Source organism: Mustela putorius, unplaced genomic scaffold (genome assembly GCF_011764305.1).
Source record: "Mustela putorius furo isolate JIRA1106 unplaced genomic scaffold, ASM1176430v1.1 tig00003944_pilon_pilon_pilon, whole genome shotgun sequence".
Classification (NCBI taxonomy): domain Eukaryota; kingdom Metazoa; phylum Chordata; class Mammalia; order Carnivora; family Mustelidae; genus Mustela; species Mustela putorius.
Window position 1 is genome coordinate 2,716,244 of NW_025422088.1, and position 24,824 is coordinate 2,741,067.

A 24,824-nucleotide genomic window follows, 5' to 3' on the forward strand; every position below is an offset into this window, starting at 1 on the left:
ATAGAGAAATGGAGGCACAAAAAGCTTAAGCAATTGTCTACAGTGACAGGTGGAGCCATACCAGGAACCCAGATGACCAATTCCAAAGCCTATACTCAAGCTTTATAATCTGTTTCCATACATGCATTAGAATGCATTTTTCAGATGTTAGCAGCCCACATGTCTTGTTTGAATTGAAAAGAAAACATATTACAAGCTTATCAGTGCTCTTTATTCTCCGGCTAACACGTGTCTTCCAAGGTTGCTTGGTTTGTTCTCCTGACCCAGTAATATATTTTTTTATACACATAATGTGTTATTAGCCCCAGGGGTACAGGTCTGTGAATCGCCAGGTTTACACACTTCACAGCACTCACCATAGCACATTCCCTCCTCAGTGTCCCAGTAATACTTTTTATGCTACTGTTACTAGGTTTTAAATTTTGCCTCCCAGATTAATAACACCTATCTAATGAGTATCACCCAAACACATCAGAGTAGGTTCTCATAGTGTGCCCTTTGTAATTTGAAGCACTAGAACACATAGGAAGCATAGTTATTGTTCTCTTTCCCAAGCACTGCCTCCTTCCCCTCCTTTCCTATCTAGCAAACTCATTATATGTTTATTAATCAATCTGAATATTTCTAGTGCCTGTCCTAATACAGACTACACTCAGAATTTCAGGTGCCAGTTTTTCTGTGTTGGTTTACCTTTGTTTCCTCTCTTCATGTTCTGTTTTTAACAAGGTACCTTTAGAAATTTCAGTTTCCTCTGTAAGCTTGCAGAAGTGAAATGAGGTACAACTCAAATCTGTACATTTCTCTTCTTGTTAGCAGCCTTCCTAAGAAAAGCTTGGTGATAGGAGATATAGAGAGAAATAGCTGAGGGATGTCTGAAAATTGTCAACAAATGTCCATGTAATCCTATCACTCATGCCAAAGGTAATTGAGAATTGACTTTAGAGTACCAGCTGTCCTGTGAGCTTTACAGAAATGACTTGCAATCTTAATTTTTTTTTCCAAAGCACTCAAATTGAAAGATCATCAGAGTTCATTTTTTATGACAGCTGGACATTCACAAAAAGAGGATCTTTAAAGATTTAAATTGGTCATTTGAAGGATATTTTCCTTTTGCTACTTTTATATGACATTTATTATTGTTTAAGATGATAATTTTTGCTCAATTTAGATGATACTATACTGTTTTATTTAAAGTTTCTTTTCAAATCTGATTTTTTAATTTTGCATTCAAAATGAAAGAGTAATAATCAGAGTAAAGCATAGTGCAGATTCCTTTCTGGTCACTCTCTGAGACAAATGCACTATAGATAATATAATATCACCAGAGATATACATGCCCAGAGATATTCATGGCCAGTTTATATTGGAATTAAAATACAAGAATGAGACCATGACACTTTAGCAGTCAGAAGAAATAGACTATTATTGACACAAAAAGGGAAGCAAATCATGTCGGATTATGTTGTTTATTTGAATCCCAGGTAATTACACAAAAGTTTTGGAGAATCTTACTAAATTGTTCATACAATACAAAAGGATGCATCAAACTATTGAGAAAGTCGGCATAAGGGGTAACAGTACAAAACTAAAGTCCGAAATAAAATTAGTATTCATAAATTCATATCACTTACCTCTATACTTTTAGGAATTAAGCAGTCATTTAGTTCTGAGTTTTCTAATTATCCAAAGAAAGATCAGAACACCTCAGACTTCCATCCAAGATTTACTCTTTCCATATGAAAAAAATTAACTTCTTGTTAATTTCATGATGCTAAGACCAAAAAAAGTGTTTGCCGAGTGTTCTCATAAGAAACCCTTATGGTGGACATTATCCATGGAAGCATTTTTACAGTGATACCTAACAAGTTTCATATGGCCTAATTTTTATATTTCAATGTAAGTCTCTGTGTTGGAAAAGGGTATTTCCTCATTTATAATGATAGTTATGAAAGTTTCATCAGAATATTTCTTCATATTCTATCACTGAGACTTTTAAAATATAAAATATTGGTCATCTTACTTGGACAAACTTGGTGTGCTAACTCACATCTTTGATCTGCGGAATCAAGGGTCCTGGATAGCATCTGACAACACACAGTTTTGCTTTTCTTCCCAGTAAATTTTAGAAGTGCCTTCTATGATGACCTGTCCTGTAACAGTGGCAGCTTCAAGATGAAAGTGGGTTTCCAACACAGGATTTCTAACCATTCTGTTCCTGGACCCCTTTTAATCTCCACTCTCTTATGCATTTGTATGGCTGAAAAGAGCCTTCTGAAAAATGAGTTGCAAGGACCAAGGTGACACTTAGACATGCTCTGTAGCCTAGACCTCAGGATATCTCTTCATTTGAATGTCGAATGCAGAGAGCATGGCCTTTTCATTTTTCTATGGTCATGGAAGGTCTTTCTACAATATGCTAGGCTCATGGCTAAGTACTGCAGAAAGGATAATATCTGAAAGATGCAGATCTCATTCCCATAGGTGATGAAACATATTTGCAAGTAACTGTAGCACAGGGAGCTATGTGATAGGTGCCACTTTAACAATATAAACAAATTGATCTAGAAATCAGGGAAAAGAAAGATCATTACCACTGGAGGTGATGTGTATAGGTTCCATGAAAGAAAAAGAATTTGAACAGAGCCATGAAGCAAAGATTCTCAAACTTTAGTATGAAAAAAAAATCAATTATGGAAATGAAAAAAAAAAAAAAGAATCCAATTTCAGGGTTCACCCCACAGAAAGTCAAATATACTATGCTTTGCATGGGATTCCAAAGTTATAAATATAAACAAGTTAGTTGATACTTCTCTGCTATTCTAACAGTAACACTGGTCCAGCTGGGAGGCAAGGGGACTTGTCTTAAAGTTTGTTTGCAATGTTCCCTATATTAGATAGAGAAAATGTCAGTATTTGATCCATTTCTAGGATGGGTAATAAGAATGAGCTGGCTAATAGTCTGATAATGCTTTGCCAAAGAATCAGTATAATGGTAGATTTAAGCTAGCCATTGACAATTCTTGTTAATCAATGTTAAGAAGCACCTTACCATTCTATATTGAGGACTTCTGAGGGTTTTTAGCAGAAGACAGGGAGTTCAGTAAATAAAATATTGAAGGAGAGGGGTGATATAATCAGATCTGTATTTTTTTTCTTTAATGTATTTCCATTCCTACTGAGGTGTCATTTTTGCATAATGGATCCCTTTTTCTCAAGGTTCTCTCTGATGTCTTTACTTCCTCTTCCACTATAACTATCACTATTGGCTACAAAATACTCAGACACCTATTACTTCAGAAACCATTTCCTGTCAAAATAGGTTTAGTCATCTGAATTTATTAAAATTCAAGGAAACCCAAATCTCCAATGATTATTGGAAAAAGAGAACCAGAACACAGGTTGTCATATTACAGAGAGTTTTTCACAACAAGTGCACCTTAATTAGGGTAAGTGAGGATCTCTCAGAGCTAATACAAATTATGTGAACCTCTATTACACACAAACATTGAAGAGAGGCTATGGAACACACCAAATGACATAGGAAATTAAATTACATGAGAGATGTTATTTTATCTAGAATATGCTAGAATATTCACTTTCTGGCTTCTTGGTAAAGTTCTTTACCACAAGTCCCAATATACAGTGTATTTGACTGAAGTGAAGAAAACATGTGCTTCTTCCACTTCAAATGTTGGTGGGGGGAGAGGTGATTTTCACCCACAGCATTGTTCACTCACCCAGCATACTAATGCACTTTTTCAATTGGCAAGTCCTTTATTCTTAACGCTACTGTTTTACTTAAGAGATAATGTCAAAGGAATTGAACGTTGTGACTGGATAATGGTCTCCTGCTGCAAGATAAATGCTTAGGCATTTATTGAAAATAAATGTTGGATTGAAGCCAAGACATTTATTTTTAAAGTAGGAAACTATTTTCTAGTCACAACTTTAAGTGCAAGAGACATTATAGCTATCTTACCAAATGATTTTTTAAGTAAATTGAGATCATTCAAAGAGAGAAACAGAATACCTGATTTGTTCTCACCTATATAACAGGTAATATTGTGGTTTCCTTTCAACAGATACCAAATCAAATTCAAATATGCTGTTCGTTTGGTAGGGGACATTGAAAGACTGCATTAACAACATATTCAATCAATTCTCCTGCTTGATTGTACAGACATGGTTTATGCTTTTTTAAACAAAGTAGATTTGAATATGCATGCTGAAACAGAAGTATAAAATTTTATGATGCATTATTGAATTTTTTTGCCACTTTATAGGCAACAATGGTTACTGATCTCCTTACGATGTGTCTGAAAAGCACATAAGTGGTAACCTAGAGAGCTTTTAGCAATAATGCTAATGAGTTGTGATCTAAGGTAATGATGATTTTGCCTTCACAGAGTGAGAACAGTATAAGTGCATTTCAACAAACACTACTTATACTTTCCCTGTGTTGAAATTCAAAAGAACAATATTGTAACCTACTAGTTATTCATGGAATTTAGGTGTACCATGAATCAAATTCTCACCCTCTTCCCCATACCTGATGCTATACATTTAACTCCTAGTTACATTTTTCTGGTGATATAAAGTAACTCCATAGATATTGCCTTGCCTTTCGTTCCCTAGCCATTCTCTGTAACAACTAAAGAAAAATGAAAATTTATGCCTGAAACAGGCTTAATGGAAACACAACATCTGTATCAACTGTGAATAGTATGGGCCACTAGGTAAATTATTTTACCCTGAGGGATAAAAGAGAAAACAAAAACATATTTTAATATAATGTTGACATGAACAGAAATTGTTATTCTTCATTTTGAAGATGGTGTTATAAGAATGTTATTTAGGATAAGCGCGCGTGTGTGTGTGTGTGTGTGTGTGTGTATGCACATGTGTGTATATATATTTGCACATATATATAGATAGATATAGATATAAATATAGATATATCAATATATAGATATCTACATATATGTGAAGAAAAGAATAAACTTCTCTGAAGTATATGAAGCCTGATGTTTCTAGAGAGACCCATAAATATTATACACAAAAACAGTTCACATGTAAAATAAAACCATAACTGTATTTTGTATGCTTTCATTAGGGGAGCTATGTTAAGATTAAAGATTGAAATACATTAAATAAAATATTATAAATAGAGAACATAAGACATAGCTAAAGAACACAGAGTTCTTTATATATATACATGTATGCGTAAGAAAAACCCAATAGTTACATGCTGATATGGTGCATCCCTTTTTTTTTTTTTAAGATTTTATTTGTTTATTTTAGAGATAGAGAGAGTGTGAGCTGGGGGTGGACAGTGGCAGAGCAGAGGGAGAGGACAAGAAGACTCCATGCTGAGTGCAGAGCCCCATGCAGTGTACAATTCCATGACTCTGAGATCAGGACCTGAGTCAAAATCAAGAGTTGGATGCTTAACCAACTGAACTTCCAGGCACTCCAGGGCTAGGTATTTCTAAGTAACTTTAAAGAAGTCTTCCATCTTTTCAAATTTTAGAAATAAGCATCATTAATTAATTTATACCTATAATTATATTATAGATTTGTTTAATGGTGTTAGTAATTTTTTATGATTATTATGGAAATAATTTTACATAGTTTTTAGACATGCCTCTCATCAATTTTGGTTGCTTTTCTTTAAATTACTTCTCAAGATCAAATTTAAAATGGGAGTCCTGTGATTGCCTCTCCCAATATTGTTATTATATTGTAAGCTCATATCTGCTGTGTAATATCCTCTCTTGAATATTTGGAAGATATCTTTCTTTCATTAAAAATGCCATCTATAGATAGCTGCATTTGTGGTAAGCACGGCATAATGTGTAGACTTGTTGAATCACTATGCCAAACGCCTGAAACTCACACTGTGTGTCAACTACACTTCATTTTTCTAAAATGCCAAATGTATAATCTCCATGTTAGTAGAAGATTAGACTCCTTTAGCCACCTTAGGAGGTGATAGCTGAGGAAATATATTTGACATTTCATTACCCTTTTTTAAAAGAATTTATTTTCCACCTCTGCTGTGGGGAGCCAGAAGATTCCATGGCAATACATGCGGGAGCTTTCAAAACATAGCCCCTATTCTAAGATCTTCAAGAGTATAACTTCTTTTGTATATTGGATTTTCACCTGAAATTTTACTTCAGGCGAGTGTCATTCACTGCTAATATAATGGATGGGTTCATGTATAAAGAATTACATTGAAATATTATAAAACCACTGGTTAGGGACACCTGGATGGCTGAGTCAGTTAAGCTTCTGCCTTCAGCTCAGGTTACAATCTCAGGGTCCTGGGATTGAGACCCTCATCGGGCTCTTGCTCAGCAGGGAGCCTGCTTCTCCCTCTCTGCCACTCCCTCTGCTTCTGTGCTCTCTCTCTCCCTGATAAGTAAATAAATAAATAAATAAATCTTATTAAAAAGTCACTGGTAGAGAAAGAGTAGAAATATTTATATAATGTTATGAACCAGGTACTTTATTAATTTCTATGATCCTTCAAATAAGCTTCTGAGGTTGATATTATCATTGTGCCCATTTTATAGAGGAGAAAATTGTGGAAGTGAGAGTTAAAATAACTTAAGATCATAAAATAGGAAGGTGTTAGTCTAGAGATTTGCATCTAGATAATGTGCCTTGGAATCCATGATTATTTTGGCCACAGTACTAATTCAGCCAGGGGGGATGGCCCTGGAGATTATTAACAATTGTACAAATTCGTAATAGAGCAGCTCTAAGAAACAGTTCTTTAAAGTATTTATATAATGAAATTATTAACCAAAAATCTATTTTATGAGGAAATATAGAAGTCAAAATTACAGCCTAATATTTAAGTCTAGTGCCTGACTTCTGAGCCACAGCTCAGACTTGAACCTTTGCCTTTATGCTTTTGCTGTCCAAGACTCACACAGCTTAGCTTAACAAAGACTTAGTACAGTAATCACCTGAGGATGCTTGCAGAGGAGGGAGCTGGGCTTAGGGAGGTACTTCATGGATTAGATAATATATCATTGCTAAATTAACTGAGTTCCATATTAAGTGCTGACAAGAAGAGTATATCTCTAAATGCAAGCTACTATCAGGAAGGAAAAGAATCTGTATGACAGCCCACTAGAAATTAGCTTTTGTAAAATTCCATTTTGAGAGTTAAAAAGTCTCAAGAGACTTGCTTGATGATTCATTTTCCTGTCTAGAAGTCGATTGTGATTCCTAGTGTACGGTTGTTCAATGTCCCAACTCCAAATACATGAATACTAGGTTGTAATTTTGTCCCTTATCAAATATTCACAAACAGTATCCCAAGTACTACTAATATTAATAAAGTCCCTATTTCAGAATATCCTCTGATTCTAGCTAATTCTTACCAAGATTTTTTTTCATTGATAGAATTAACAATATACATTCATTGTCCTCTATAAATAATAATCATATGCACATATCATGTTTTTCCCCAATTATGATAAATTGCAAATATGTATTTTTTGTTGTTGTTAAATAACACTTGGCTTCTTGAATAAGATGTGAAACTTTATCAGAATAAACAGTATTAGATATACTGTGGTCATTGGCTGGCTGTGTCTTGGGTTATAACTTTTACATAAACTATTATTTAACTTTTTAATTTTTTAAAAGTTATGCTCATTTTCTGGATTCAAAAACATGGTATAGAAACCTTCCAGATATCTGCTCTCTAAATTTATGAATTTTAGGCATGAATACAGACTGAATACAAGCATCACAATGTGACATATATACATATTTTTTCATTAAAGTAACTTTCTTCATATAAGCTGTTCAGATCTGTTGCCACTGTAATAAAATATTCTTAATAGAATTAATGCACTTGCTCAATTGAGAGATGGGCAATTTCAACGTACTTTGTTATCTAGAAGATATTTATAGCATCTTAAAATGCATTCCATTGATGTATACAAGCTCAATTAGGAAGAAAAGAAAGGAGTTTAATTTTTAAGGGAAAGTTGGGATGCTCTCCCAAGGATTTAAGATAACCCATCTCTTCTCATTGGTACTGGGCCATAAATAACTTCACACAGGAAATGATCATGAGCTGGAAATTTGGAGAAAAGAGGAGCATCCTTTCCCCTTTCATTTCGTCTCTATTTTTAAAGGGAGTATATTTGTTTCACTTCATTTCACTGTAGGAGTAGGCCTGCAATCCTCAAAGGGGGAAAAACAGAAAAGATTTTTCTGTTCATGATTTTCCAATGGACTTTTTCATAACATTGCTTGTTTGATATAATGTTTTAGCTGATTTTATTGACTCTGGAAAAATACTCTGATAATTTGGAGATAGTTGTATTATTAGGTTGTATAGATTAGAAAATTGTTGGAAAAAAAGTCAGAGACTTGCAATTTGTAAGTTCTGTGTTAATAGATACTCACATAACCAAAATTTGTTAAATAACAGATATTCTGTCAAGATTCCTGGGAAGTGCTTTCTCTAGGACTCAATATTCCCCCCAAAGTTGTACTTTTTCTTTAAGCAACAAATCTCCTATTTCTTCTTATATACAAATTGTGAATCATGTTTCATCCATTTCTTTGACCAAATTAGAAAGCATAGCCAACTATGCTTCCGCTCCTCCCCCCAGATAGATTTTATTTACTGACATTACTCCTCTTTGCATTTTCTTGTAGCTTTCCTTTTCAACCATGTATCATTATCCTTAAAAAGAAAAATAAATAAATTAAACAAATTTATTTTCTCTAGCTTTCCCATCCCTAAGTTTCAAATAAAATGGCATAAAACAAACTGAGACCCAGGCTAACACTACTTAGAAGTATGATACAATAAAATGTATGAGTTCTAAAAGTCAGCATAGTATTATTTGACTACACTTGATCATGATATCTCTGATTCTTTTCATTATTTACAAGATAGTGTTTGATATTCCTGTCTTCCTACCACTGAAAGGTCTATCTTCCTTCCTTCCTTCCTCTTCTTTCTCTTTCTCTCTCTCTCTCCTTCCTTCTTTTCTTCCTTTCTTCCTTATCTTGGAGTGGTTCCTTGAGAATTCTTCCATTTTTCTTTTCCACATATAAGCAGGTATCCATTAATCCAGGAAGGATACAAGTAGTGATCATTCTAAAAGTCAGTTTCCAAATCAGAAGATCACTCCAAACTCAGGTTGGATACAAGCACTATTATCCAATGACAAAACTCAGGGTCCAAAACCATTAAGACAATTCAAGTGGGTCAGCAGAGCAGGAAGTGGAAGACCATACCCCTGAAACCAACAGATGTCCATCTGACATCAGCAGACCAAGTGCCAGAAAACCAGTCTGTTAGTGGGTATTTCAGAATATGAGCACTGAACGAGGTTGTATTTGGAGTTCACAGGAGAGGAGATGAACAGAAGCAAATGCCTGAGCCTTTTGGGGAGGCACGTACTGAGGTCTGAGTTGACAATTTCTGAAAAGGGGCTTCTTTTTAGAGATAATTGGCTAAAGTGCCACCCACCTCAGGGCCCTAGGTCAAACTGAACCTAGAGCTGGAGGCTGGATGGAGCAGGTGTAAGGGTGAAAGTCTAAAAACACCATCATTTACTTAAATAGTCACAGTCTATAACATATGTTTTGTGATATATTTACTTACTATAGTTATATTTTCCCTTTCTTGATTTGAAAAACAATGGACAAAGAATTTTAGTTTTCTTTAAAGTCATGTTTACATACATCTTTTAAAAGAATATGCCATATGCTGCCCCATTCTGTACGAAACAGAATGAAACTTAAGCCTATGTATTGCTAGAAGAGTTGAATGCAATAAGCTTGAGAACTTGCTCCTATAATATCACCATTTTTTTCACTAGTGGTATACAGTCATGAGTAGCCAGGTAAAAGAGCTGTATTTTTTTTATCCAGGAATCTACTAATTCAAGAAAAATAATTTATTTGCCTAAGAGATATTTATTTATTTTTGACATGTCATTTTTTATTTTGAATGTCTACAATAGATTTGTGTTTATTCTCTTGGTATTAATTCCTATTAGTAAGGAAATATAATGGTTTTCCCACAATATGCCTAGCAGCTTTCCAGCTGAGACCAACACTATTTAATTCAGATATCGAATTCTGTGTTATGTATTCACTCGCAGCATGATCAGACACCCACCAAGTCTCCAACAATAATTAACATGTTACATGAGGATAGATCCCATTAACTGAGTAAAACTGAGTAATGTATTTCAGGTTAACTACTACCCTCAGCATCTTGTGCCATTCCTACATTTGAGTTGTTTCTTGCATGATGCATGATGAATATAATTCATGCATGATGAATATAATTAAGAAGTTTAAAAAGATATTTACACATTCACAAAATTATATAACTGCCTCTATAGCAATCATAAATATTCTTTTTAATTTTTTTATTTTTATTTTATTTTTATTTTTTTTAATTTTTTTATTTTTTAAAAACATATATTTTTATCCCCAAGGGTACAGGTATGTGAATCACCAGGTTTACACACTTCACAGCACTCACCAAATCACATGCCCTCCCCAATGTCCATAATCCCAACCCCTTCTCCCAAACCCCCTCCCCCCGGCAACCCTCAGTTTGTTTTGTGAGATTAAGAGTCACTTATGGTTTGTCTCCCTCCCAATCCCATCTTGTTTCATTTATTCTTCTTCTACCCACTTAAGCCTCCATGTTGCATCACCACTTCCTCATATCAGGGAGATCATATGATAGTTGTCTTTCTCTGCTTGACTTATTTCGCTAAGCATGATACGCTCTAGTTCCATCCATGTTGTTGCAAATGGCAAGATTTCATTTCTTTTGATGGCTGCATAGTATTCCATTGTGTATATATACCACATCTTCTTGATCCATTCATCTGTTGATGGACATCTAGGTTCTTTCCATAGTTTGGCTATTGTGGACATTGCTGCTATAAACATTCGGGTGCATGTGCCCCTTTGGATCACTACATTTGTATCTTTAGGGTAAATACCCAATAGTGCAATTGCTGGGTCATAGGGCAGTTCTATTTTCAACATTTTGAGGAACCTCCATGCTGTTTTCCAGAGTGGCTGCACCAGCTTGCATTCCCACCAACAGTGTAGGAGGGTTCCCCTTTCTCCGCATCCTCGCCAGCATCTGTCATTTCCTGACTTGTTGATTTTAGCCATTCTGACTGGTGTGAGGTGATATCTCATTGTGGTTTTGATTTGTATTTCCCTGATGCCGAGTGATATGGAGCACTTTTTCATGTGTCTGTTCGCCATCTGGATGTCTTCTTTGCAGAAATGTCTGTTCATGTCCTCTGCCCATTTCTTGATTGGGTTATTTGTTCTTTGGGTGTTGAGTTTGCTAAGTTCTTTATAGATTCTGGACACTAGTCCTTTATCTGATATGTCGTTTGCAAATATCTTCTCCCATTCTGTCAGTTGTCTTTTGATTTTGTTAACTGTTTCCTTTGCTGTGCAAAAGCTTTTGATCTTGATACTTACCCTGAATGTGAATGGGCTAAATGCCCCTGTCAAAAGACACAGGGTATCAGAATGGATAAAAAAACAAAACCCATCTATATGTTGCCTCCAAGAAACACATTTTAAGCCCGAAGACACCTCCAGATTTAAAGTGAGGGGGTGGAAAAGAATTTACCATGCTAATGGACATCAGAAGAAAGCAGGAGTGGCAATCCTTATATCAGATCAATTAGATTTTAAGACAAAGACTATAATAAGAGATGAGGAAGGACACTATATCATACTCAAAGGGTCTGTCCAACAAGAAGATTTAACAATTTTAAATATCTATGCCCCCAATGTGGGAGCAGCCAACTATATAAACCAATTAATAACAAAATCAAAGAAACACATCAACAATAATACAATAATAGTAGGGGACTTGAACACTCCCCTCACTGAAATGGACAGGTCATCCAAGCAAAAGATCAGCAAGGAAATAAAGGCCTTAAACGACACACTGGACCAGATGGACATCACAGATATATTCAGAACATTTCATCCCAAAGCAACAGAATACACATTCTTCTCTAGTGCACATGGAACATTCTCCAGAATAGATCACATCCTCGGTCCTAAATCAGGACTCAACCGGTATCAAAAGATTGGGATCATTCCCTGCATATTTTCAGACCACAATGCTCTAAAGCTAGAACTCAACCACAAAAGGAAGTTTGGAAAGAACCCAAATACATGGAGACTAAACAGTATCCTTCTAAAGAATGAATGGGTCAACCGGGAAATTAAAGAAGAATTGAAAAAAATCATGGAAACAAATGATAATGAAAATACAACGGTTCAAAATCTGTGGGACACAACAAAGGCAGTCCTGAGAGGAAAATATATAGCGGTACAAGCCTTTCTCAAGAAACAAGAAAGGTCTCAGGTACACAACCTAACCCTACACCTAAAGGAGCTGGAGAAAGAACAAGAAAGAAACCCTAAGCCCAGCAGGAGAAGAGAAATCATAAAGATCAGAGCAGAAATCAATGAAATAGAAACCAAAAAAACAATAGAACAAATCAACGAAACTAGGAGCTGGTTCTTTGAAAGAATTAATAAAATTGATAAACCCCTGGCTCGACTTATCAAAAAGAAAAGAGAAAGGACCCAAATAAATAAAATCATGAATGAAAGAGGAGAGATCACAACTAACACCAAAGAAATACAAACTATTATAAGAACATACTATGAGCAACTCTACGGCAATAAATTTGACAATCTGGAAGCAATCATAAATATTCTGAGAAAATAAATCAGTGTCTTCATATTATGGTCTTGATTTTTCATTCATTTTCTTATTTACATGTAGCATCATAGACTCCCTGATGTAACATCTATTTTCCTCTTTGAATGGAAGGCTTTTATTCAAATATTGATTATTAACTGTTAATTTTCTTCCATCTTGATTGAACATCCCTCATTCAGTATCACTTTATAGTCTTCAGTGGATTTTGAAATTTCAAATTAAATCTGTTGCTTTTCACTTCTTCCTAGAGTGACATTTATCTCTCTCTCCTTGCTGAGATTTTCTATTGGAATGACTTCTCACAGTCACTGCCATTTTAAAATAAATTTATATATAATTTACTCTATGTATGTTAGTTGCTGAATGATGGAGGGCTTCCAAAATAGGATAACAATTTTTAAACTTATATTTATGATTATATATTGATATAAACTGACCTAAAACAAGTATTATTATATCCACTGTCCTTCAATTTGGTAATACATCTTTCATGAAGATTCTTCTCTTCTGTGACCTCAAAATGGTTAGCATTTTTCATTCTGAGTTAATTAATTGGGTGACAAGCAGAGATCCTAAGATTTGGAGTAACCAACCATTCAGTTAACTAAATAATCTATTATCAAGTGAAGTGCTTCCTGCTAATTCTGTTGGTATAAATAATTGAGCCAAATTACTAGAATATTTGATAAATACCTTTTACTTATTTATTCAGAAAACGTATTAAACAACAACTTTATGCCAGGACTATACCAGGCATTTACTATTGGATATAGAGATAAATAGGACACAATGATATTCCTTAAATTAACTCCTACTTAAGTAATGAGAAGGCATGTGTTCAAAAAGAACTTCAAGTGGAGCAGAAGGAAGTAGAGAGAACATGAAATGCAATTGGGAAGATCAGAATTATTAGATAATATGGAAGAAATTCTGACCAATCTCTTGCCTAGTGGAATTTGACCAATTGTTTGCCTGTCAAATTGTGTTTTAATGAGTAAGCCAGCCTCCTGTTTCTAATAAGTTATCAGTCTAAAACAATAAAACAAGCTATGTATGTAGATATGAAAATCCTAATGTTTTATAAGTCATAATTTCAAAACCAAAATACAGTTCTTTAAACTAAAGCATTTTGAAAAGGAAACAGTTGACAGAACCAAAAGACAACCTATGGCAGAATGGGAGAAGAAATTTGCAAATATCTTATCAGATAAGGGGCTAGTACCCAAAATCTATGAAGAACTTACCAAACTCAACACCCAAAGAAGGCACCCAAAAAGGCCAACAAACACATGTAAAGAAGTTCTACATCCCTTAGCATCAGGGAAATACAAATGAAAACCACAATGAAATACCACCTCAGATTAGCCATAATGGCCAAAATTAGCAAGTTAGGAAACAACAGTGTTAGCAATGATGTGGACAAAGGAGAACCCTCTCACACTTTTGGTAGGAATGTCAGCTGGTACAGCCACTCTGAAAAACAGTATGGAGGTTCCTTAAAAAGTTAAAAATAGAGCTACCCTACAACCCAGTAATTGCACTACTAGATGTTTACCCCAAAGATACAAATGCAATGATCTGAAGGGACACCTGCATCCCAAAGTTTATAGCAGCAATGTCCACAATACACACACACACACACACACACACATACACACACATGCAGGAATATTACTCAGCCATCAAAAAGAATGAAATTTTGCCATTTGCAATGATGTGGTTGGAAAGAGAGGGTGTTATACTAAGCGAAGTAAGTCAATCAGAGAAATTATATTATATAATAATTAATAATATATTTATATAGTATACTATATTATATATAGTATAATACATTATATATTATATCATATATTATAATGATGTATTAATATATTAATAAATAATATAATGATAATTATATTATTATATTATTTAACTCATATGTGGAATTTAAGAAGCAAAACAGAGGAGTATAAGAGAAGGGAGTGAAAAATAAGACAAAACCAGAGAGGGAGACAAACCATAAGAGACCCTTAATAAAAGGAAACAAAGTGAGGGTTGCTGAAAGGGAGGGCGTGGGGACACGGGGTGACAGGCATTAAGGAAGGCACATGATGTAATGAGCCCTGGGTGTTGTATACAACTGATGAATCACTGAACTCTACCTCTGAAACTAAAAATATTATTATTAATTAATTGAATTTAATTAAATAATAAAAAATAAGACATTTTGAGATTCCTTTAGTTTTGTTCTGTTTCGTTTTTTGTTTTGTTTTTGGAGGGCTTTCTTTTAGGCTAAAAGTAAAGTCATCATGAAACTGAAATATATTATGGAAAAAAATTAAAGAATGTCTGAAAATTACATCCATGTGTCTGTACTTCTCGCTATTGCCCAAAGCCAGAAACCATAACTTCCTTTTTCTTGTTTGGTATTATGTACAGTGAACATTCTGAAGCCAAAGGAGAACCTGCTGCCAATTCATAGACTGACTCCTTTTTCCTGTTTTGTTGAAGGAGATGTTAAAAAACGAAAACTGTTCTTTTTAGTATAAAAAATGTTCAATTAGAAATGATGAAATGAAGACTCCTTAATATGTATAAACTTTCAGTATGTTCCTGCATATTCAACCACTAATGTTACATCATCCAGTTCTCCATATGCTGATTCCATTCACAAAAAGCCCTTTTAGTTTATTTTCAGGTATGGATTGTTGTTTTCATGCCTATGGGAAAGAACCTCCCAATGCCACTGGCAAATTGGCAGAATTAAAGTGCATTTTCCATTTATAGCTCAAAAGAAGAGGTGATCCTTTGTCCTTAGCTTTGTCAACATGGTTCATCCTTGAAGTGACAGGAAATGGGTCATTTTGCTAGTTTAGTATCTTTGACAAAATACCCTTGAATAGTAAGTTTTGAAAATAAATATACAAATAAATAATGAGGAAGTTTTAGATTTCCAAAATTTGAAAGAATTGCTAAAAAGCTTGAAAATTCAATTTAATGCCAACAATTTTGCTAAGAATCCTTGAATAATTTTATTTTTCTGTTAATGTTCTACCAATTTCTTCCCCCAAAAGAATATTTTCCAAAATTAAAATAATTGACAGGGGACAAAAAGAAGCTTTTTTTCCCCTAAAACCCTAAAATGGTTTTATTTAGTGTCAGAGCATTAATAGGCAAATTGAAATGTCTAAAAAATACTTATCCTATACCTATTTTAAATATTTGTCTTGCTACATTCTGAATTAGAACAAAATACCAAAGGGACAACATATTCTTAAGAACGAAATTCTTAGTAAAGAAAAGACAACTATGATTATATGCTATGTGTACTCAATATAATGCAATAGGGTATTTAACATAAGAGTAATTCATTACACTAGTTCTGAGCATTACTCCAGAGGCTTTGATGAACACTAAATAAACAGGAAATTAGCAGTTTTTCTGTAATGACTCTTTGTTATTGTATGAGAGTATTTTTCTGATGCACTTTTTCAGTTGAATAGAGCAATTTGTGCATGAAACAAAACAGTCTTCTGAACAAATACATAGGATGTTGTTTTGATCAAAGTTATTTGCTTTTAATGCATCTGGTTTTTTTGGCAAAGAGAAGAATATATTAAGAAAAGAAAATCCTGTAGCTTTAAAATTACTTATGGCTGCATTTTATTACATCATAACAATGCTTAGCCATTTATTTAGCGCCTGTTAAGAGCAGACACACAAATGATGAGGCAGCTTCTACCTTTGATGGAGAGGCTTATAATATACTTGGCAAAGGATGTCCTATATGGAACAATTTCAATGAGAAGAGATATTATCCAGGAAGTTGCTTGTCCTTAAGGAAAGCCAACTGGCCATGCAGAAAGTTCTCCAGAGAGTGGCATTTTTCAAATTATTTACTTTTATTTTTTATTTTTTTGGGTAAAATCACTGCAGGACAAGTCCTGACACTTGAATTTACAGGTTCAGACATTTCATTTGTTAGGGAGTCTATCAGTTATGGGTAGATTCATATTAAACAAATTCAGAGACTATATAAAACCAACACTTTATTACTTTAAGAGTATGAGAAATGAGAAATAGATTATAAGGAAAACTTCCCTGGACATATGGGGGAAAAATCTATAACTGGGAGAAGAAAATTCACTGCCAAGACCTGCCTGGGATTTTTCCCTTTCCTCCACAATCACTGGGGACCAAATTTTGATAGTGATACATTGTTTCTGTAGTTACTTTGGTTGGGGAGTGATGTCATATTTTACAACTCAGTTATGGTATCATATTTTTCTGTCCCAATCCTTTATTTATTTATTTATTTATTTATTTATTCCATACTTTATTCTTTGAAAACGTTTTTCTGTCCTTATTTCCAAATTCTTTAGGAGAAAGATAAGGGAAAATTGCCAGTGACCCACAGAGCTGCCTATTACATTACTTTTGATAGATTTTTTTTGCAGTGTATCTTGTTTAGAAAAGAAAACTGTAACAATATAACTTATAAATAAATCTTTATATGAAAAATAATTACTAGTTCATTCAGGACACCAATAAAAAGGTCTGTCTATTTTAATGTAACCTAAATATCAATGAGCAATATAATAATAGCTAAAGTAGTTCATAAAGGGAAACTATCACTGAAAAATATTTCACTAAAACAAACTATCTTCAAGATAAGTTTTTTTTTAATTTTTTTTATTTTTTTTTAAAGATTTTATTTATTTATTTGACAGAGAGAAATGACAAGTAGGCAGAGAGAGAGAGAGAGGAGGAAGCAGGCTCCCCGCTGAGCAGAGAGCCCGATGCGGGACTCGATTCCAGGACCCTGAGATCATGACCTGAGCCGAAGGCAGCGGCTTAACCAAGATAAGTTTTATAATCAAGGAACTTAATCAAAATTTATGACACAATTGTTAAAGTGTACATTTCAGAGTCATTTTAATAGAGAGCTTACTTTTAAAAATAAAAGATAAGGGGCAATGGGTGGTTTTATCAGTTAAGTATCCGACTCTTGATTTTGGCTCAGGTCATGATCTCAGGGTTTGGGAGATCAAGCCCCATGTCTGGCTCCATGCTGAGCATAGAGCCTGCTTAAGATTCTCTCTCTCGGCCTCTCAAAAAAAATTAATTAATTAATAATAGCATTTGAATAAATAATAAATTAATTTTTACTAGGCAAATTTAAGATAAAGCAATTGTTATATATTACTATATTATTTCATAGATATTATTTTGAAAGGTTGGCATATTTCTATCTGGACCAAATATGCTGTGAGTGTATACAATATGATTATCCTCATTTACTAACAGCCTTTCTCTGTCTGCCAGTGTATAGTACAGGTTGCTTAATACAAGCTGAAATAATTATCTTTATTCTGTAGGGATTGGATAAGGCATAGAAATTGGTACTGTAATGAAGAACTATTTAGGCAACCTATCCACAATCATTGCCTGGTTGGACACAAAATTCAATGTGCAACAACTCAGGCCATATTCCCCAGGAATACTTCTGAACTGACACTTTCTAGGTAGAAGCGATTGAGTTGCCTGAGTAACATCTTTTCCTAAGTAACAAAACAGGTGGGCAAAGGGTTCTGCTCTTGAAAAATATGTGTTATTTTCATGTCTGTATAATCACACCCTTACATTCTTTTCAGAAAGGTGCCAAAGCCAAACTTTTGTAAATCTAACTATAGGAAGAAGATTTAGAAAACATATCAAAATCCTGACTTAGGATTTTTCTTATGAAGATGTTACAAAAGTTATATCTTTACATTTCTCTTGAGATTATCAAAGTCACAAAAGATGTATGAGTGTGTTTTTTTTCTCTTTTTTTAATATACATATTCTTCTACTAAAAACTTAGAAAATAAACTTACTGTTACATTTTTACCTTTTCTGTAGTTCACTTTAAACTTTGAAATTCCAAACTAGATTCCAAGCAGTCCTCTAGAGTTAAATTTGTAGGAGTCTTTTGCATAGTATCTTGTTTTTGAGTTTGTATCTTCTGCTTTCCAAAGTTCCAAATTCTTTAATTTCTTATTTTTTATGAATAAATTTTATCCACATTTATAGGATCCCCTATTATTGTATTCAAGTATTATGTTATCACACTCTTGCCAATATGGATTTGGACACATTAGATTTTATTGGACATTAAATTGTATTTTTTGTAACAAAAGTCTAATTTGCCTTCAAGGCAAATTAAGGACCTATTTTTTTGTTCAAGTTTCTGTTGCCTTATTTGTATAAAAAGAGAAGATCGAATTAAATTATCTTCAAGGTGCAATTCATCTCTATGCTTTTTGTGCTAAAAAGGAATGAGAAAGAGATAAAAAGTAAACAAGAAGATAGAGGGACAGAAGGCAGGCAGGCAGGCAGGAAGGCTGAATATGTGATTGCTATGCTTAATATTTGATCAAAATAACTGATTATTTGCTATAACTATGTTAAATTCCTAGGACCTCTATATTGACTGTTTAGTTTAAAATAAATGCCACATTCAAAAGACTATTCCAGGGGAGACCAATTCAAGAAGGCTTAGCAGGAAAAGGTCTTACCTGAAGATAACGAGTGAACGGATGAGTTTGTTGTTCTCTATTACAGACTGTTTACCCATTAAAAGCACATAGCAAGAAATAATTTCTATGACTATAAACTAAAAACCCCAATGATAGATTCCAAAATTGCCTTCCAACCTGTTCTTTGTTCTAAATCTAGTTTTCTGGTATTAATATTCAGAGTTTATCCTTCACCAAAAGAGTCTAATTATGGAAGAATGATCAGATTGGTGATGAGTAATTCAACTGCGGATGAAATTCTACAGGTAATGTAATATGAACTGCAATCAGGAATGACAATGACTTTTTAAGGCTTTTTTCAAACTGCTTATTTGAGTCTAAAATAGCAAAGCTAACATAGAATATCAGGCAGAAACCAAATTTCCAGTTGACGCAATTTTGTCATTTGGGGAATGTTAATATTAGTGTAGGAACTGCGGTTGACTGCAAGATGAGCACATATTAAAAGCATAGAAGACTAGCGAGCCAATGCTTTTGAAACAGATGCCTTTTACTCATTATGTAAGCTGAAACATAAGATTACATTTCCAATTACTGTGTCTTCACAAGGGTTTGTTTTAAAATGATTATCACTACCTTTTTGACTTCTGTGCCCATATTGGTAGACATCTAATGTTGATTTCTCACCGTAAGTAGTATCATGTATTCATCCTTAAAGACACTTTGGAGAATGCGTGTTTTCTCTGCGATTCTCGACAAATTTATGTTTTCTCTGCAATTTCGAACATGGGATGAGAATAGGAGTAGTTGTAGTAGTTGTCCTCATCACCATCACCATCATCATCATCGAAGCTATTATGTTTTGAATGATTTCTGTGTGCCAGGAAGCGTGCTTAGAGATATGCGTGTATTATTTTTTTTACCTGCCGATTAAGAAAGTACCATGATCAGATCCATTGTACAGACTGAGCAAACAGAAGCACAGAGAGATAAAGAGACTTATCCAGAAGAGGTCAAGCAAGGTGCAATCTAGGAGCCTCCTGAACTCCACTCCTCCCACAGACACACCAAATATACGGCTACACCTGAAGCTCTGAAAGTAATCCTGATACCAGCTGGGTGACTTCTCCATAGTGGGAAAATGAGAAAATATAGAAAATACCTCCATCAAGATAGGTAGGAAAGGCTGAGATACATGCTTTCTATAAAACTCATCTTCAGCACAGTCTAATATAATTGGGAGGGAACTCCCAAGTCCCAGCTTCTCCCTGTAATGTCAAGAGTTTGAACTCCACATTTAACACCCCTCATTGTAGGACCCATGGGGTGGGTGCCCAAAACATCTTGCTCTGAAACCCAATGCGCTTGTGCCCATGTGACCCGCAAAACTGTACCAAGCATGGGAGCAGTCATTAGCAGGTGTGTAAGCCCTATTGCAACGATACCCGGGGTCTGAGTCCTAGATTATCACTTGTACCTAACACACACACATATTGCATTGGCTCCTTCAGTGTTTTCTTGTGTTTCTCAGTTAATTCATTTACTTAAGTAATATTAAGTAAGAATTAATTACTTAACTGTAAGTTGCTGAAGTATAGACACATTTTGGAGTATGTGAATTTTATTTTTTATGCAACTACTATTGAATTATCATATTGGAGTGGGATTTTAATAAATTAAAAAATAATGAAACCTAAATCAAAGTATACATTATGGGCATATGCACTTAGGCAAATTCTTTCAACATATAGCAAGTGAAGTACTTTTTGTGGGCTAGGTACTATGGGGCCCTAGAATAGTTTAGTCACAGTTTCACCCTCTCATCTGGCAGAATGCCCAACTGAGGATTGAAAGGACTTCAAAATATTCTAGTTCATCAACACTTCCTTTCCTTCACCATTAGATACTCAGGTACTAAAATAATAAGTGCCATTTCTCTTGAAAGCTATACATGCCAAACTTTAGAATCTTGTAATTTTCTTATCGCTGTAATCATTTTCTAGGCACATAACAAATTGGTGTTTTTCTTCTGTTTTGGACATCCTAAGAGTGTATAATAAAATAGATGTAAAGATCAGTGTTTAAAGCTTCCATCAACTGTCTGTGAGCTAAGGAACCAAGGGGCATGTTCAAGAACATACAGTGTGTTAATCAGCTAGAATCACGTTCTAGACTTTTGTTATTTTCCAGGCTAGAGCTTTTTTCATTTTGTGACAAGTCCTGGCCCCACCCCCACACCTGTCCACTGTTGAAGTTTATACATACCTCTTGGTTTCTCAGGAGCTCACATAGAACCGAAGTTCTCTTTGCAGCTCTCACTGAATCCAGTCCAGTGCACACCTCAGCTTCTACCTGGCCCAACTTCTTACTTGTCCCCTTAAAAAGTCATGCTTTCCTTGTCTAGATTTCATCCTCTTCTCTTCTTATGCACATGTTCTCAGTTTTTGCTGCACAGACTTTATATGATACATCCCTAAAAGGTTTTTGTGTTAACTCTATATCCACTATTTAAAGCCCTTATTCCATCTTCCCAACGAAGACTTTTCTTATTATTTCAGCCTGCACTAATCTTTCTCTTCTAATTATCTGTGTATTCTATATCGTCCCTCTTTCAGATTTGCTAATCTTGCCTTCTTAAGTATATTTCAAACAGTTTGGTAGCTAGAAATGAGCCCCTCCCTAAGAACTCCTGCATTTAAGAAAAGGTGGGCCCTAGGTGGCTCAGTTGGTTAAGCGACTGCCTTCAGCTCAGGTCATGATCCCTGAAATCCCTCATCGGGTTCCCTGCTGAGCAGGGAGTCTTCTCCCACTGACCTCTCTCCTGTCATGCTCTCTCTCTCTTATTCTGTCTCTCTCTCTCTCAAAGAAATAAATAAAATCTTTTTTAAAAAAATTGCTGAAGGTGTGCCATGGTGCCTTGCCTCGGTATGATGTCTTATGTTTTTATGATATAAAAATATCTAAAAATCACTTTAGGTCACTTTTGCTTCCTTAACATTAAACTTTTGAATAACAAAATAATTCTTTTTAGAAATATCATAGCACAAATACCCCTGTAATGCAAATATCAGAAATTGAATTTCCACATGTAATTTATTTTACTTACAGCAGTTTGGGTTTAATTTGACAACTTTCTCATTACAACTACCAAAAAAAAAAAAAAAAACCTTCTTCTGTACAAATGTATTTCCATATTTCCATCTCAGTATAAGCACAGCTGTGAACCAATTACTTCAAAGTTCAAGAGCTGGTTGTTTCTATCCTTAGCATTGCTAGAAAATTTTGAGCATAGTCCTGAGGAGAGACTCCCAAGCTCAGTACAAAGAAGTTTTTTTTTTTTTTTTTAATTTCTTGTTTTCTTTTGTTGCTGTTTTCATATCCAGCACAAATGAGACACACTTTCTTTCTTCTACTATTGCATTTATTTTCTATATTTGGTGACATTAGGTATCTCTTTTGCATACTTATTTGAATATTTATGTGGTTGTTTTTAACTTATTGATAGCTACTATATAAAAGGACATCTATAAGTGGCATATAGATCAATCTGCTTGAGGAATAAATACTTCTACAAGCCATCTGTATTGTGAGTGTATTGTGTGAATATGAAAAACAAATATGCATGCTTTACCTGCCCTTTCTGTAATTAATTATACTCTCACCCTCTCCCCACCTGACCAATTGAATTTCATTATCTCTGAGAAAGAAAATTAAATATATGACTGAATCAAACTTATATTTCACATATCCACACTCTTACCAGTTAAGTGTTTTCAGTATGAACTTACCCTCTGCATATTGTTCTCTGTCATTTCCCTTACTAGACCTCCTGATCTCTACATATGAACAGATTATCTGTCATGCAAACTCCACAGAGAGGGAACAAATACGTAATTAACATAGGCTTTTATCCCCTTCATTGACAGAAAAAAAAGAAGGGGAGGTATTCTCTAGGCATCAACTAAAGGTCATATTAATTTTCCCCAAACTCCCCCTCTGGTTTCCTCAGGAGACATTGCAATAATGTCGGGCATATCAAAATGAACTGATTATTATGCATGTGTGGACTGATGGATGAGCTCTCCAACCCCAGCACAGCCCCTGTTGTACATGTCTCTCTTCTGCTGTGTCACTGCACCTACTTATTTGAGATGATTTGATTCAGTGACTGACAGTAGGTGTGAAAGAGGTGGGAAGGAACAAGAAGAGAATTCTATTTTGTGAATGTTATCCATATGTGTTAGATAGCCATGGTTATTTGATTCAGTTTAAGATTCTGAGCAGGGAAATATCCTCCATTTTCGGATTTGTATAGCATACCCCTTGTATTGATCAGAGATTAATCCATAGTAATTTGTTCTCCTGAGAGACATCATACTGCCTGTTCTGACAACGCTCTCTTTTAAGGGAAATTTGACAAAGCACATGATCTACCCAGTTTTAACTGGTGGGATCAGACAAGCATCTAATGCAAGAAAATCAATCTATGCATAGTCCTGCCAATGGTGTATGACCCATGGATTGCCAAAAGAAAAACAAACAAAAAAAAAGGCAATTTACTAAAAGAAAATTTTAATTAGAAAACAGAAAAACTGAGTCAGTTGGAAGCAGGGATAGAAGAAAACAGAACACATCAAAATTTCTATAAGATATAGAGCCCGAGAGTTGGTAGCAAATCTGAGCCACGTGTAAACTACAGCTAGAAGGAGTGATAAGTATATGGAAGCCAGTTTTAGAAAGATAGAGACAGAACACATGTGAGGAAATATCAAGTGTCCCCCGAGAATGATAGACAAAGTAGTTTGTTATAGGACCTCTCTCAAGCACGGCGGTATTCCAGCCCAAATCCTAGTCTTGGTGTTTTCTTAGGCTGTTATCTTGGTTAGGTAGGCCAGGTTATCTATTCCGCACAACCAAATGACCCAATGTGCTCCTTTCACTGACATTTATTTAGCAACTGGTACAAGCAAACCTTTCCCTTAATTGCTATAAGGGAATCAAAGATTATTTTTAAAGTGCCTCTCCCCTCCAAAAATGCTCTTGTATGATATTTTCTATAAATCATTATTACTAAAAATTCCTAGTGTCTCTTTCTAGAAAAAAAGTGAATTAATATATTTTTTAAAATTCAGGTTATGGATAATTGAGCTTTTTCCCCTAAGCAAAAACATAATGACTTTTTCCTCCCTAGAAATCAATAACCATATATGAGTTTGGTTCTGTTTGAGGGTATTGATTATACTAGGGCAAAATTAATTCTTTGTCAAAGTTTAATAAAAATGGATCAATGTGTATTATTAATGGCCTCATCATACATTTGTACAATTAAAGAGTAAAGATGTACTGACCAGATTTTTAATAATATTATATTGTATTTACTATTTGACTATTGGTTTTCATATTGAATACATGTTTCCTTCTTAATATGGCCATATATTAAAATTTTTTGATGTGAAGTCATAATTCCAATTACATATATAAGGTACAAATCACAAAAGCTATTCTACTTCATTTTATTGAAGAAAGCCTTTTTTGAAAAACCTGTG

The 24,824-nt window shown here is 34.5% G+C and overlaps 1 protein-coding gene across 45 annotated transcripts in view; it reads left to right on the plus strand.

Moving 5' to 3' along the window:
- PTPRD (protein tyrosine phosphatase receptor type D) overlaps positions 1 to 24,824 on the plus strand; it is a 2,277,302-nt gene that overhangs the window by 1,280,660 nt on the left and 971,818 nt on the right. Inside the window, exon 1 of one of the 45 annotated variants that reach the window (XM_045069787.1) lies at positions 19,566 to 19,583. The exons of the other annotated variants lie outside the window; for them this stretch is intronic. The gene's annotated coding sequence lies outside the window, so the exon portion shown is untranslated. Of the gene's footprint in view, positions 1 to 19,565; positions 19,584 to 24,824 lie in introns of those variants that run through there. 45 annotated transcript variants of the gene reach the window in all.